General features: G+C 44.0%; 1 protein-coding gene across 4 annotated transcripts in view; it reads left to right on the forward strand.

Annotated features, from left to right (window-relative positions):
* Positions 1 to 13,892, forward strand: part of OSBPL2 (oxysterol binding protein like 2) — a 100,662-nt gene that overhangs the window by 6,554 nt on the left and 80,216 nt on the right. The window contains exons 1-2 of one of the 4 annotated variants that reach the window (XM_077335784.1): positions 2,464 to 2,604; positions 5,044 to 5,142. The exons of 1 other annotated variant lie outside the window; for it this stretch is intronic. The gene's annotated coding sequence lies outside the window, so the exon portion shown is untranslated. 2 more of the 4 variants (XM_077335785.1, XM_077335783.1) reach the window with 2 other exon arrangements.

Consider the following 13,892-nt stretch of genomic DNA (forward strand, 5'->3'; position numbering starts at 1 on the left):
ATTTTTATGGCGGCCGCACAAAACTTAGTCAGCTGAATTGTCACCTAGTGGACTCATCACTTAGCAGCCTCTTTGCTCCATCTATATCATGATGCTCTGGCAACTTTTTAAGGAGTGGTTCAATCAAGTTGCTACGAATGTCTACATAGGCAGGGCAGTAGAACAATATATGCTCCCTTGTCTCAATTTCGACACTCCCACAAAAACATTGTCTCAGTGTAATGGGAATGTTCTTATAGCGACTCTCAAACTGAAGGCAAGACGGAGCATCTTGCAAGGGTAAATGCCCTTGTTTGTTTACTTATTACCAGCGGAGACAGATAAGTGGCAGGGGCCAGAACATATCTTGTTTTAACCGAGGCCAAAAATGTTGGAGCTTGTCTAATTAAAATCAGAATGACGCATCTCCAGCTTTATGTTACTGGAGCTCATGTAGAATCACAGAGTTGGAAAGTACCTCTAGGGGCATCCAGCCCTCTGCAGAATGCAGGAAACTCATAACTACCTGCCCATCCACAGGGACCCCAGTTCAATGCCCAGATGGTCCCCCCTCATAGTATGCGTAGCTAGTCTGGCCTGGAAGAAGTTTGCCTCCTGACCCCAAAGTGGCAATTGGAATTTCCCTGGGTGTGCAAGAAACGGCCACAACAACCAAGCACCAACACAATCCCTTCTGCCCACCCACTCACAATCTGCTTAAGGTCACAGAATCAGCCTTTCTGTCAGATGGCTATCTAGCCTCTGCTTAAAAACTTCCAAAGGAGGAGAACCCACCACCTCCTGAGGAAGCCTATGTGACAAAACAACTGTGGTTGGTGCATCTAATGTAGTTTTACAGTCTAAAGTTGCGGAGATTAACTCCCCTGAGAAGATTTCAGGGAAGCTTTGGCTTTGATTCAGTAGTCTTAAGGGCCCTCAGGTGATGCAATGTGAAAAAGAGCTATTGTAACGTCTGCCATCCTTGTCATGGCAGAAGCTTCCTAAGGCTGGAGAGAAACTTTGGGGGATGGTAATTATTTCTGTGTTTACATAACTTCCGCGATCAGTTGACAAAGCCATGTTTAACGTCAGAGAGAAGAAAATATGTCCCTTGCTTGCCCATTTCTTCTGCCAGCTGGAAGGTGGACCGTGTGAGAGGGGGGAAAACTTTGCATGTCTTATTGCTAATAGTTCCACAATTTAATAGTAAATTAGAGAACATCCCATTTTTCTTTTTCAGAAATTTACTAGGAGTCCCAAACTGTGTGGCAAATCATACACTTGCCGCAGAGTCTAGAAGCCCAGGCTTGGTTTCAGTCCTTTAAATCCTGATTAAAAATTCATTTCCATGCTCAAATGGGTAGTTTGTTAATTAACCTTCTGAGTGACCCTTATTCTTTCAACTGGCTAAGCAAAATGTCAAAGAAACTTCAAATTATGGGTCTGGACATCTCAACCCTTAGGATGCAAGACTAAAGGACTATACGAAAACTAATATCACAGAGACTAGAAGATCAGGATACCCATATTCTGGGCTCCTCTAACAACAGTGTATGTTCTCCCCGCTTCTGGGATATTCCCTTAACATACAAATCCATGCCCACGTATCTCCAAATTTTGGAGACACGCCAGTTAAGCAGAACATTTCTAGTAGCTCGCTTAAACATCAAATGTCACCCGAGGTAGATTTTTGAAGATCCCTCCTCAGGAGAGATACTGTTTACATGGATGTAGTGTCCCTGACACATTGTACCATATACTTCTGGTGTGTCCTAAGTTTGAAGTATATCGTTGCCCGTTAGCTAATTATCTGAAGAAATTGAAATTCCCGGATGGCCCAGTCCAGCCCAGCTTCATCAGATCTTGGTTGCAGTACCTCTGTACAGGACTGCACTTCCAGTCTTTCTGCCTGTTGTTACTTCACCAAACTGGTATGGTAATAAGCTGGCGCCTGCTGATCTCCTTGGAAGAAGGGCAAGAAACAAATTTGATGAATGGATTTATCCTAGAAAGGCTCTGAAGGGTAGACTTAAGTTGGAGTGACAGTTTTGTAAAAGAAAAGAGGCTTTTATGTCATAAAAATCTTGGGTTTGGTATGAATATTTGCAGCAGTAAATAGAAATAAATAGAAATAAGTTACGTAACTGTGGCCATTTTGCAATAAATATATTTAAAATTAGCCAGAACTATGAACCAGCATATGACTAACTGTGCCCTGTTACACTATCAAAAGACAACACCAAGATTACTTTATCTCTGTATTTCAGTAGCCCTTTCTCTGTGACTTAGCTGGAAGTTGCATGCTGGGGGCAATCCAGAAGATGATCATTTAGGCATGAACTTTTCTTGCTTCAGACAGATCAGCCCTGGTCTTTGTATCCCTTCGAATCATGCGGGATCAGGCTGCGATTTATGGCAAGCTGCCCTTGAACATTCCAGTTACATAAAGAACCTTGTTACTGGAACTTCTTCCACATCAGCATTCTCTTCTGATTGTTCAGTCGATATGAGAGGGTCATCTGAGGTTACCCCAACCTCAGGAAGAAACTAAATATGCTGAACTTTCAAGCAGCCTAACTATTTGCTTAAGTATTATTGTGTTTTCCCTTCCAAGTTGACGTGCAGGTATTCCGAATTTGTATTTACAGCACAGCAAAGAAACATATCTGGGAATTTCGTGTTCATCTGTAGCTTGAGATTTTAAGGCAATAGGACTTTTTGGGTCGTCAGGATTTTCAGGTTGTCTTTGCGATTGTGAACCCTGAGAGAACTAGTAAGTTTGTGAGATTTGTGGATGGAGTTCATTGAAAGATTTGGGTACATAATGAGCAGGCGGGGAGTATAAATGTCCAGGATGCAACCCCTCCCCCCAAAAAAACCCTGCCGTAACCATAAGTCTGTTTATAAATGTTATTTGGAGGCATACATTATGGAGCATCATCTTGAATTTAGAAGAAGAAGAAGAGTTGGTCCTTATATGCCGCTTTTCTCTACCCAAAGGAGTCTCAAAGTGGTTTACAGTCGCCTTGCCTTTCCTCTCCCCACAACAAACACCCTGTGAGGTGGGTGAGGCTGAGAGAGCCCTGATATCACTGCTCAGTCAGAACAGTTTTATCAGTGTCCATGGCGAGCCCAAGGTCACCCATGTGAGGGAGTGTGGAATCGAACCCGGCATGCCAGATTAGAAGTCCGCACTTCTAACCACTACACCAAACCGGCTCTCTTTATAACCCTTAATTATTATTATTATTTATTAAATTTATATCCCGTCATTCCCGGTGGCCTAGCTCATGGCAGGTAGCAACATAAAAACCCACAACAATAAAATCCGATTAAAATCCCAGTAAAACATTACAAAACACATCACATGGCGGTAAAATCACTTGCTCCCCATACCAGTACATTTGCTTCTGGGGAAGCAGGGGGCTCCGTGAGTGAATCCTCCCACACATATGGCATGTCTTAAAGGGGGGGGGGGTGACACCAGATCTTCCTAAACTGGATAATCTGGAATGTATTTTGAGAGTTTGTCCCTACTCCGCTGGTAAGACTCTTAGGCAGAGCTCTCATCTTGGGAAAGTGTGAGTTTTACCACCATTGATGACACGGAGCAAGCGTCATGTGAACTTGTTTTACTGTGTTGCATTTTTAAAGTTAAATCATCACATCAAAGTGCCAAACAACTAGGACAGATTGTGTTTTCTGGCAAATTCAGGTGCACAAAAGCATTTTCTGAATTAGCCACATATAGTTTTGGATTATTTTACTTATTTATTTTATCTGTATTTATATACTGCCCTCCCCTGAGGTTCGGGGTGGATTACATAAAACATCGAAACGATACATAGAACTTAGTTTTCATAACAACTTTCATGCAATAATATGAACATTAAACTGTAACACAGGTGCAAACTATAACAATGTGAACAGGTCCAGAGCAGAACACGTGAGTGGATTTTTTAGGAGGGAGGGAGCAGGGGCCCTGTAGATGTTGCTGGTTGCTCGGTCTCAAATGCTGGCCAATCTGTCGACCGCTGAATCCTAGTGCCAGGAACCAACATTATGGGAAAGCTTCAGCCTCTATGCCAGGGGTGGCTCTCCAGATGTCCATGGACTACAATTCCCATGGGTCTCAACCAAATGTCTGGTGGAAGAGCTCCCTTTTGCAGGCCCTGCATAATTATTTTAGCTCCGTTATATATGGGTCTTAGGTCCTGAAATGCCGAAGAGAAAGAAAGGTATATAAATATATCGGTATATAAATATATCGGTATATAAATGAAGCAAGCTTTTCCAACCCATGTTTTTAATAATGCAAAACAAAGTCCCAAATTGTAAAAACTGTTTTGTTTTCCTAATTTTGGCGTATGCTTTGCTTTAGGGCTGGAAAAAACTTGCTTCCCTTGATCAAGAAAACGTATTTGTGGAGGTTCTATAAGGATATATGTCTATTCCAGAATTAGGCAGATCTAAGGAAAGTATGTGTTGAGGGTGTGATCAGGGCTGTGCTGAGTATTCACTGGATTTATTCCAGGGGTAGGAAACTGAAGCATCTGAGATGCTTTTGTACATGCATACAATTTAGCAATTGTCAGCTCATTCACCAATGAGACACACTGGAAGGATCTTATGGTCTCCTGGCTCAATTTTTAAAATGTAGATGTGGCCACCACCACTTGAAGAGCAGTCCAAAATCCTTTTTAGAGAAGATTCAAATGAGTAGCTGTGTTGGTCTGAAGTAGCACAATAAAATCAGAATCCAGTAGCATCTTTAAGACCAACAAAGATTTATTGAAGGTGTGAGCTTTCGAGAGCAAGCACTCTTTCTCAGACTAAGGACTAACCATCATAACAGTAGGAATATATAAGTATATTCCTACTGTTATGATGGTCAGTTCTTAGTCTGACGAAGAGTGCTTTCTCTCAAAATCTCTCGCCTTGAATAAATCTTTGTTGGCCTTAAGGGTGCTCCTGGATTCTGATTTTATTCTATTTAGAGAACATTCAGCTTGTAAAAAAAAAATTAAACACTGAATTAATTTCAAATTCTACTTTTCATTTTAGGCACACAATTCCAGCTGCTCAAGTGCTGTGAACCAACACTGTGGACTGTCTGGAAATACATTGTGTAATCAGTGTTGCAGTCTAAATTCAATTAGACAGGTAAGATTGCTAGAAAACGTTAGTTAGCCTCTTGATTTTTTTTTTTTTTTTGGCCAGCATTGTCTGTTTGTGATCGCTTTCACAGGACCGCTTGGCTTTCTGGTTCCTGTTCTCACCTTGGTCGAGTTTCTTTTTGGTATGGGTATGGCAGTTAAATGAGAAGGAAGGACTCCCTGGAGAAGAGCCTAATGCTGGGAGTGACTGAGGGCAAAAGAAGAAGGGGACGACAGAGAATGAGGTGGATGGATGGAGTCACTGAAGCAGTCGGTGCAAATTTAAATGGACTCCAGGGAATGGTAGAGGATAGGAAAGCCTGGAGGATCATTGTCCATGGGGTCGCGATGGGTCGGACACGACTTTGCACCTAACAACAACAACATGGCAGTTAAGTGCTTTAGTGAGATGGTATTTGGGCATCTGAGTGATTCTTATTAAATGGCTACATTCTTGTCAATAGAAGGAAACTGGTCCCTATGACTGCTTCAGAAAAGCATTAATTTCCAGCAGTGTGTATACAATCAGGGGAGTTTATTAATTATCAAGGGAATTTGATTGTGAGATTGAGGGGGGCAGCTTTCCATGCTAACGCTATGTTGGCCTCTGTTTGACTTATTGTTTCAGCTGCCGAGGATGATTGTCTTCCTGATGGAAGTGGCATTACACAGTAATAAGTGTTGTAACATTTTACAACTGCTGGTTTGATTATTGACCCCAGACATGTATTCTTCTTATAAAAGGAAGAGATAATGCTGGGGGGGGGGATGGGGTCTTGCACAGCACTGAAAGTATTCCTCTTTCCTAAATGTCAGCGCTTGAAAAGTAATCTGAACTGTGAGGGTTTGGGATTAATTTTAATTAATCATAGTTTCAAAATTAATCATGATGTGGAAATGTTGAATGTCAGACAACTGAAACTTAGAACGCCATCTCTCTGGGGACATATTCTGTGCTGTAACTAAAACAAAGCAAATCCCTCATGTAGGTACAGTGAAAGAAACCTCAACCAAGTATACGGTGGTCAGGTGGACTCATAGCAAGTCCCTTGGAGGTAGGAACATCATAAAGATGCAATCACATTTGATTGTCCAGAAATTAATATGGTTAGGGGTATATTTTCATTGTGTCTGGCTGTTTCGGAAGGTGTCAGATTGGCCAGCGAATTCTTTTCCTTCCCAGAGCAAGGGGAACTTCTGTGATCCTTTTTTTACACGGTCAGAAATATGCCCTGTCATGCCATTGAGACAACTGGGCTGGCCAGGCTAATTTAAATGATCAATTACCTAGTAAATAATTCAGTTGTGTTTTGTAATGCAAGAGGCATGAAAGAAAAGAAAAGGCTCGTTTGAAGAATGCATCCACTTTTCCCCCCTGGTGTTTCTGTCAGAAGCCTTCAAAGGTATATGACAATGTTTTGTACATGGAGGACACAGGATAGGTACAAACTGACAATAAGATTCTAGTAAGAGGTCCAGTGTAACAAAATAACGTGCTCTGCAGCATTAATTTGATCTGTTAAAAGTCACCTTGATTTTGAAAAGCGCAACCAGGAGGTTGGCCATAAAAATAACTAAGTGCTAGTACTGATCTCAGAACTTGGAAGCTAAGCAGTTAGGCTTTCAGTAGATGGGAGGACTACCAAGGACGTCCAGGGATATTCAGTTCTTTCTTTAGAATCCCTACAAGATCATTATAAGAAACACAGAGCTGGAAGGATCCAAGGGTCATCTAGTTCAGCCCCCCATATGCAGGAAATTCCTAGCTGTCTCCTCCACCTACTCTCCCAATGATCCCAGCACCAGCTGGCTAGATCAGGGGAATGCTGTGGACATAGTTTACCTTGATTTCAGTAAGGCTTTTGATAAGGATTCACGGGATATTCTTATTTAGTTGGTAAAATGCGATATGGATCCTGTTACTGTTAGGTGGTTCGAGAACTGGTTGACAGATCGCACCTAAAGGGTGCTTGTAAATGATTTGTCATCTTCTTGGAGAGGAATGACGAGTGGAGAGCCTCAGGGATCTCTCCTGGTCCCTGTGTTATTCAACATATTTATACATGATGAAGGAGTAGAGGGAGTCCTTATTAAATTTGCAGGTGACATTAAACTGGGATGGGTAGTCAACACACCAGAAGACAGAATCAGAATACAGGATGATCTTGACAGGCTAGAAAACAGGGCTCAAATGATTAAAACGAATTTCAATAGTGATAACTGTAAAGTTCTGCATTTAGGTAGGAAAAATCATATGCATCACTATAGGATGGGTGAGACTTGTCTTGGCAGTAGTACGTGTGAAAAGGATCTGGGGGGTCTTAGTAGACCAAACACTGAAGGTGAGTCGCAGTCTGACTCTGCAGTTAAAAAGGCAAATGGGATTTGGGGTTGTACTAAAAGAAGTATAGTGGCCAGTTCATGTGAGGTGATGTTACCACTTTACTCTGCTCTGGTAAGACCTCACTTGGTGTACTGTGGAGTACTATGTTCAGTTTTGGGCACCACAACTGAAGAAAGATGTAGAGAAACTGGAGCATGTTCAGAGGAGGGCTACGGAGATGGTGACTGGTTTGGAGACCAAGTTGTATGAAGAAAGGTTGAGGGAGCTTTGGTCTGTTTAGCCTAGAGAGAAGACAACTAAAAGGTGATATGATAACCATGTTCAAATACTTGAAGGGCTGCATAGAGAAGATGGAGCAGAGTTGTATGTTGCCCCAGAGGGTCGGACTAGAACCAATGGGTTGAAATTAATTCAAAATAATTTTTGGCTAAGCATCCAGAAGACGTTCCTGACAGAGAGGTTCCTCAGTGAAGCAGGCTTCCTGGGGGGGGGGGGGCAGGCTGGTGTGGTAAGTTTGGAAGTTTTTAAGCAGAGGCTAGATAGTCATCTGACAGAAATGTTGATTTTATGAACTTAGGCAGATTGTGAGTGGGTGGGCAGAACAGGATGTGTCTCTTACAGCCCTTCCTTGCATACCCAGAGAATTACTGATCACCACTGTGGGATGGTAGGTGAATTTCCTCCAGGCCAGGCTGGATTCTGGAGATTTTTGATGGTGGAGGGGATCCTTTGGGCATGAAATTGGGGTCACCGTGAGTGGGCAGGTAGTTGTGAGTTCCTGCCTTGTGTAGAGGATTGGACTAGATGACCCTGGAGGCATTTTGAACCACTATGTACAACCCCCCTCCCCCCAAGTGTTGCAAGCTACCTCTGGAAAGGCATTCACACTTTCCCCCCATACTGGGTGAAGTGCTTCCTTTGAAGGTAGAGCCTGATCTAATGGGTGGCCATCATGTAAAGACAAAATAAGTAGGGTGTCTTGCTTTAGAATGTTGATGATTTATTTGTTCATTCGTGATTATAAATAATAAATTAGAGTTGGCTGGCTCAGCATATAACATCTTTCCCAGCTTCCAGCAATCTGTTCTCCATGTATGGGTGGGTATTTGAGTGCAGAGACAAGTACATTGAACGTATCTTATACCGCATCAGACTCTTGGTCCATCAAAGTCAATAATTGTCTACTTTTCAGAAACAACAACAACAACAACAATAATAATAATTGTCTACTTTGAGTGGCAACAGCTATTCAGGGACTCATCATATCACCTGCCATCTGGTTCTTTTACCGGGAGATCCCAGGGACAGACTTTTTCTGCATGTCAAGCAGAGGCTCTTCCACTGAGCCAGTGCTGCCCCCCCCCAGTCCCCAAAATGAGTTCAAGAGACAGACTAACCCAGTGGTCCCCAACCTTTTTATCACCGGGGACCAGTCAACGCTTGACAATTTTACTGAGGCCCGGGGGGGGGGTAGTCTTTTACCGAGGGACGTCATCGCCGCCTGAGCCCCTGCTCCACTTGCTTTTTCACCGGCACCCCTGACTTCCTGCCACCTGCTGGGGGGTGCTGCCAGGAGCAGCTGTGCAGTGCCACACCGAGGGGGAGCCCCAGCCTGCTGCTGGAGAACACAAAAGGTGAGTCGGCGGCAGAGTGGCAGGGCAGCCCCCGAGGCAGCAGCCGGGGAGGAGGACGAGGAGGAGCTGCTGCCCGGTACAGACTGATCCATAGACCGGGACAGGTCCTCGGACCGGGGGTTGGAGACCACTGGACTAACGTATCCCCCCCGCTTTCCTCTGAATGTAGATTTCATGAGAACTAGCAGGAATAAAACCTGATCCGCCTTGAAAAGCAGTCTACAAATAAAGCAAATAATTGTTGTAATTGATGTAAACTGCCCTGAGCCTTCCCGAAGGGCGGTATATTAATAGAATAAATAAATAATCCCTCTATAATCATGCACCATGTGTTTAGTCTATGTATAGTGATGGAACATGCCTTCAAGTCTCAGCTGACTTATGGTGACCTCATAGGTTTACAGCAGGGGTAGTCAACCTGTGGTCCTCCAGATGTTCATGGACTGCAATTCCCATGAGCTCCTGCCAGCGTTTGCTGGCAGGGGCTCATGGGAATTGTAGTCCATGAACATCTGGAGGACCACAGGTTGACTACCCCTGGTTTACAGGACAAGAGCCATTCAAAGGTGGTTCGCCATTGGGTGCCTCTACACAGGACCCTGCTATTCCTTGGAGGTCTCCCATCCAAATACTAGCCAAGGCTTGACCCCCTTGTTGAGCTTCTGAGATCTGATGTGATCAGGCTGGCTTGGACTTCCAGGTCAGGGTAACCTATGCACAGTAGTCATAATTTTCTGTATAGCTTTCCTGACAGCTGAGCGAGATCCATGGGGTTAAAAGTCAGGTTCCAACTTAGCATTTTTAAAAGGACACTAGGGAAGGGGAATGAGACGCTCCATGGTGGAGAAGGGTTTAACTTCATTCTTGCTCCCTGCCATATAGAATCATAGAATCACAGAATCCTAGAGTTGGAAGGGGCCATACAGGCCATCTAGTCCAACCCCCTGCTCAACGCAGGATCAGCCCTGAGCATCCTAAAGCATCCAAGAAAAGTGTGTATCCAACCTTTGCTTGAAGACTGCCAGTGAGGGGGAGCTATTCCAGTCTATTCCACCTCCTTAGGCAGCCTATATGCTGTGAGGGTTCATGAACAAGCTTTCACTTCTATCTTTTACTCCTTATAATTTCTTTCCCTAAACAAATCTCACCACCATTCTGAGAATCGTTTGAAAAGTGCTGGTCATCGATGTGTCCTAGGTGCTCCTGGACTCTTTGTCCTGCTGCCACTTCAGACCAATATGATACACAACTGAAACTATTTTCATAGTTTTGTCATCTTCCGTACTGGTTTAAGAAAGAGGTCATGTCAGAACTATTAAAATGTGCCGTCTTGGCAGTAGCATCGTTTATTGTCGTTTTATTTCTTGACTGAATTTGATTGGAATTTTGTTTTATCAGTAGAGGACTGGATGCTGTGTAGTGATGTATTTATATTTGCAATCTTGCAGAAGTGCCTGCAGTGTCCTCAAAGAACTTAGAAATTGCAGAGGGCAAATTTTGATTCTGGTTCGCTCTAGCTGCTATGTTGTGCTCAGTACACATAGTTTTTCTTCCCAGCAGTATCGCCAGCGTAGATTTAATTGAATTGGCAGCTTTAGATATTTGCTCATTGAATTATTTGTTTTTAGCCCTATCAGGGGATTCTCAGTGGAAAGAGAGCAGAAGTTTGTGTGTCCTGTTTCCGCTCTTCTACCCACCTTATGGAGGGCGGAAGTCATGCAAGCTTTTCCTCACAGAGTTTGAGACATCCCACTTTCATATATTCATAGAATCATAGAGTTGGAAGGGGCCATACAGGCCATCTAGTCCAACCCCCTGCTCAACGCAGGATCAGCCCTAAGCATCCTAAAGCATCCAAGAAAAGTGTGTATCCAACCTTTGCTTGAAGACTGCCAGTGAGGGGGAGCTCACCACCTCCTTAGGTAGCCTAAAAAAAAAAAAAAAAAAAGGAGAGTACTGGTAATTGGAGACTCCCTGCTAAGAGGAATGGATCGCCACGTGGCTGGGCCCGACCCCCTAACCCAAGAGGTGTGTTGCTTGCCAGGGGCGAAAATTAAAGATGTTTCAGAAAGGCTGCCCAAACTCCTCAAATCTACGGATCGCTACCCATTTGTGATGGTCCATGTGGGAACGAATGACATGTCCCTGAATACCATCGCTCCTATTAAAAAAGACTATCAAGATCTGGGGAGGAAGCTCAAGCAAATGGGGGCACAAGTGGTATTCTCTTCAATCTTGCCTGTCAAGGGAAGAGGAATGCGTCGGGAGAGGAAGATAATAGAGGTGAATCACTGGCTGCGTAGTTGGTGCCGGCAGGAGAGATTTGGTTTCTGGGACCATGGGATAGGCTTTCTTAAGGAAGGCCTACTAGCACCTGATGGACTGCACTTATCAAAACTGGGGAAGAATGTGTTTGGCAGGAACCTGGGGAGATTCATCAGGAGAGCTTTAAACTAAAGCCACTAGGGGAAGGAGACGATCAACATAGGGAGTGTATGGAAGGAAAACTATCGGAGGCAGCCCAACCGGCAAGGCCAGCTCATAGGGAACCAAAAGTAAAAGGATTCAGATGTCTTTATACTAACGCCCGAAGCATGGGCAATAAAAAGGAAGAGCTGGAACTTCTCATGCTGATGGAAAGGTATGATCTAGTAGGCATCACAGAAACGTGGTGGAATGATTCTCATGACTGGAATGTAATGGTGGATGGATATGAACTGTTCAGAAAAAACAGAATAGATCGAAGAGGTGGAGGAGTGGCACTGTATGTGAGGAAAGGGCTTACCTGTCAGGAAATTCTAGTGAAGGAGAGCATATCTACAGTGGAAAGCATCTGGGTGAAAATAAGCGAGGGGAAAACAAACAGTGTGGTGGTTGGTGTCTGCTACCGACCGCCTGACCAACGAGAGGATGTGGATGCTGCACTTTGTGAGCAGCTTGAGAAAATATCCAAACGGCAGGACCTTGTCATCATGGGTGACTTCAATTTCCCAGATGTGTGCTGGGAAACAAACTCTGCGAAGCGTCCTCAGTCATGCAAGTTTCTGACCTGCCTGGCTGACAATTTCATTTATCAAATGGTAGATGAACCCACAAGAGGTTCAGCCATACTGGACTTAATACTGACCAACAGGCAAGAGTTGGTGGATGAGGTGAAGGAGGTGGGGACCCTAGGGGGAAGTGACCATGTCCTCATAGAATTCCTTTTGAGATGGGGAGCCAAGGAAGCTTGTAGCCAGACGCGGATGTTGGATTTTCGTAGGGCAAACTTTAATAAACTCAGAGACATGATGAGTGTCATACCATGGACGAGAATGCTGGAAGGGAAGGGAGCATGTGAAGGGTGGGCGCTACTCAAACAAGAGCTATTGCATGCTCAATCAATGACTATTCCAGAAAGACGAAAACACTGCAGGAGCTCTAAGAAGCCTATTTGGATGAACAGAGAACTTCAAGAGGAACTAAGAAAGAAAAGGAAAATGTTCAGGAAATGGAGGGAAGGACAGAGCTCTAAAGAAGAGTACCTACAGGTTACTAGGCACTGTAGATCAATCATCAGAAAGGCCAAAGCTGAGAGTGAGCTAAGATTGGCCAGGGAAGCCCATTCTAACAAGAAAAGATTTTTCAGTTACGTGAGGAGCAAACGTAAAGTAAAGGAGGCAATAGGCCCGCTGTTGGGTGCGGATGGACAAACTCTAACGAAAGATGCAGAGAAAGCAGAAAGGCTTAGTGCCTATTTTACATCTGTTTTTTCCCAGAGGTCTAAGTGTTTAGGCACATCTAGAGATGGCTGTAGCCAAAGGATAGTGTCTGGGTGGCAGGTTAACATGGATAGAGAGGTGGTCGAGAGGCATTTAGCTGCACTGGATGAGTTCAAATCCCCTGGTCCAGATGAAATGCACCCGAGAGTACTCAAAGAACTTTCCAGAGAACTTACACAGCCCTTGTCCATCATCTTCGGAACCTCTTTAAGGACTGGAGATGTCCCGGAGGACTGGAAAAGAGCAAACGTTATTCCGATCTTCAAAAAAGGGAGGAAGGATGACCCGGGAAACTACAGACCAGTGAGTCTGACCTCTGTTGTGGGGAAGATAATGGAGCAGATATTAAAGGGAGCGATCTGCAAACATCTGGAGGACAATTTGGTGATCCAAGGAAGTCAGCATGGATTTGTCTCCAACAGGTCCTGCCAGACCAACCTAGTTTCCTTTTTTGACCAAGTAACAGGTTTGCTGGATCGGGGAAATTTGGTTGATGTCATTTACTTGGATTTTAGTAAAGCTTTTGACAAGGTTCCCCATGATGTTCTGATGGATAAGTTGAAGGACTGCAATCTGGATTTTCAGATCGTTAGGTGGATAGGGAATTGGTTAGAGAACCGCACTCAAAAAGTTGTTGTCAATGGTGTTTCATCAGACTGGAGAGAGGTGAGTAGCGGGGTACCTCAGGGTTCGGTGCTCGGCCCGGTACTTTTTAACATATTTATTAATGATCTAGATGAGGGGGTGGAGGGACTACTCATCAAGTTTGCAGATGACACCAAATTGGGAGGACTGGCAAATACTCCGGAAGATAGAGACAGAGTTCAACGAGATCTGAACACAATGGAAAAATGGGCAAATGAGAACAAGATGCAATTTAATAAAGATAAGTGTAAAGTTCTGCATCTGGGTCAGAAAAATGAAAAGCATGCCTACTGGATGGGGGATACGCTTCTAGGTAGCACTGTGTGTGAACGAGACCTTGGGGTACTTGTGGATTGTAAACTAAACATGAGCA

The sequence above is a fragment of the Paroedura picta genome, chromosome 4 (assembly GCF_049243985.1).
Source record: "Paroedura picta isolate Pp20150507F chromosome 4, Ppicta_v3.0, whole genome shotgun sequence".
NCBI classification, from domain to species: domain Eukaryota; kingdom Metazoa; phylum Chordata; class Lepidosauria; order Squamata; family Gekkonidae; genus Paroedura; species Paroedura picta.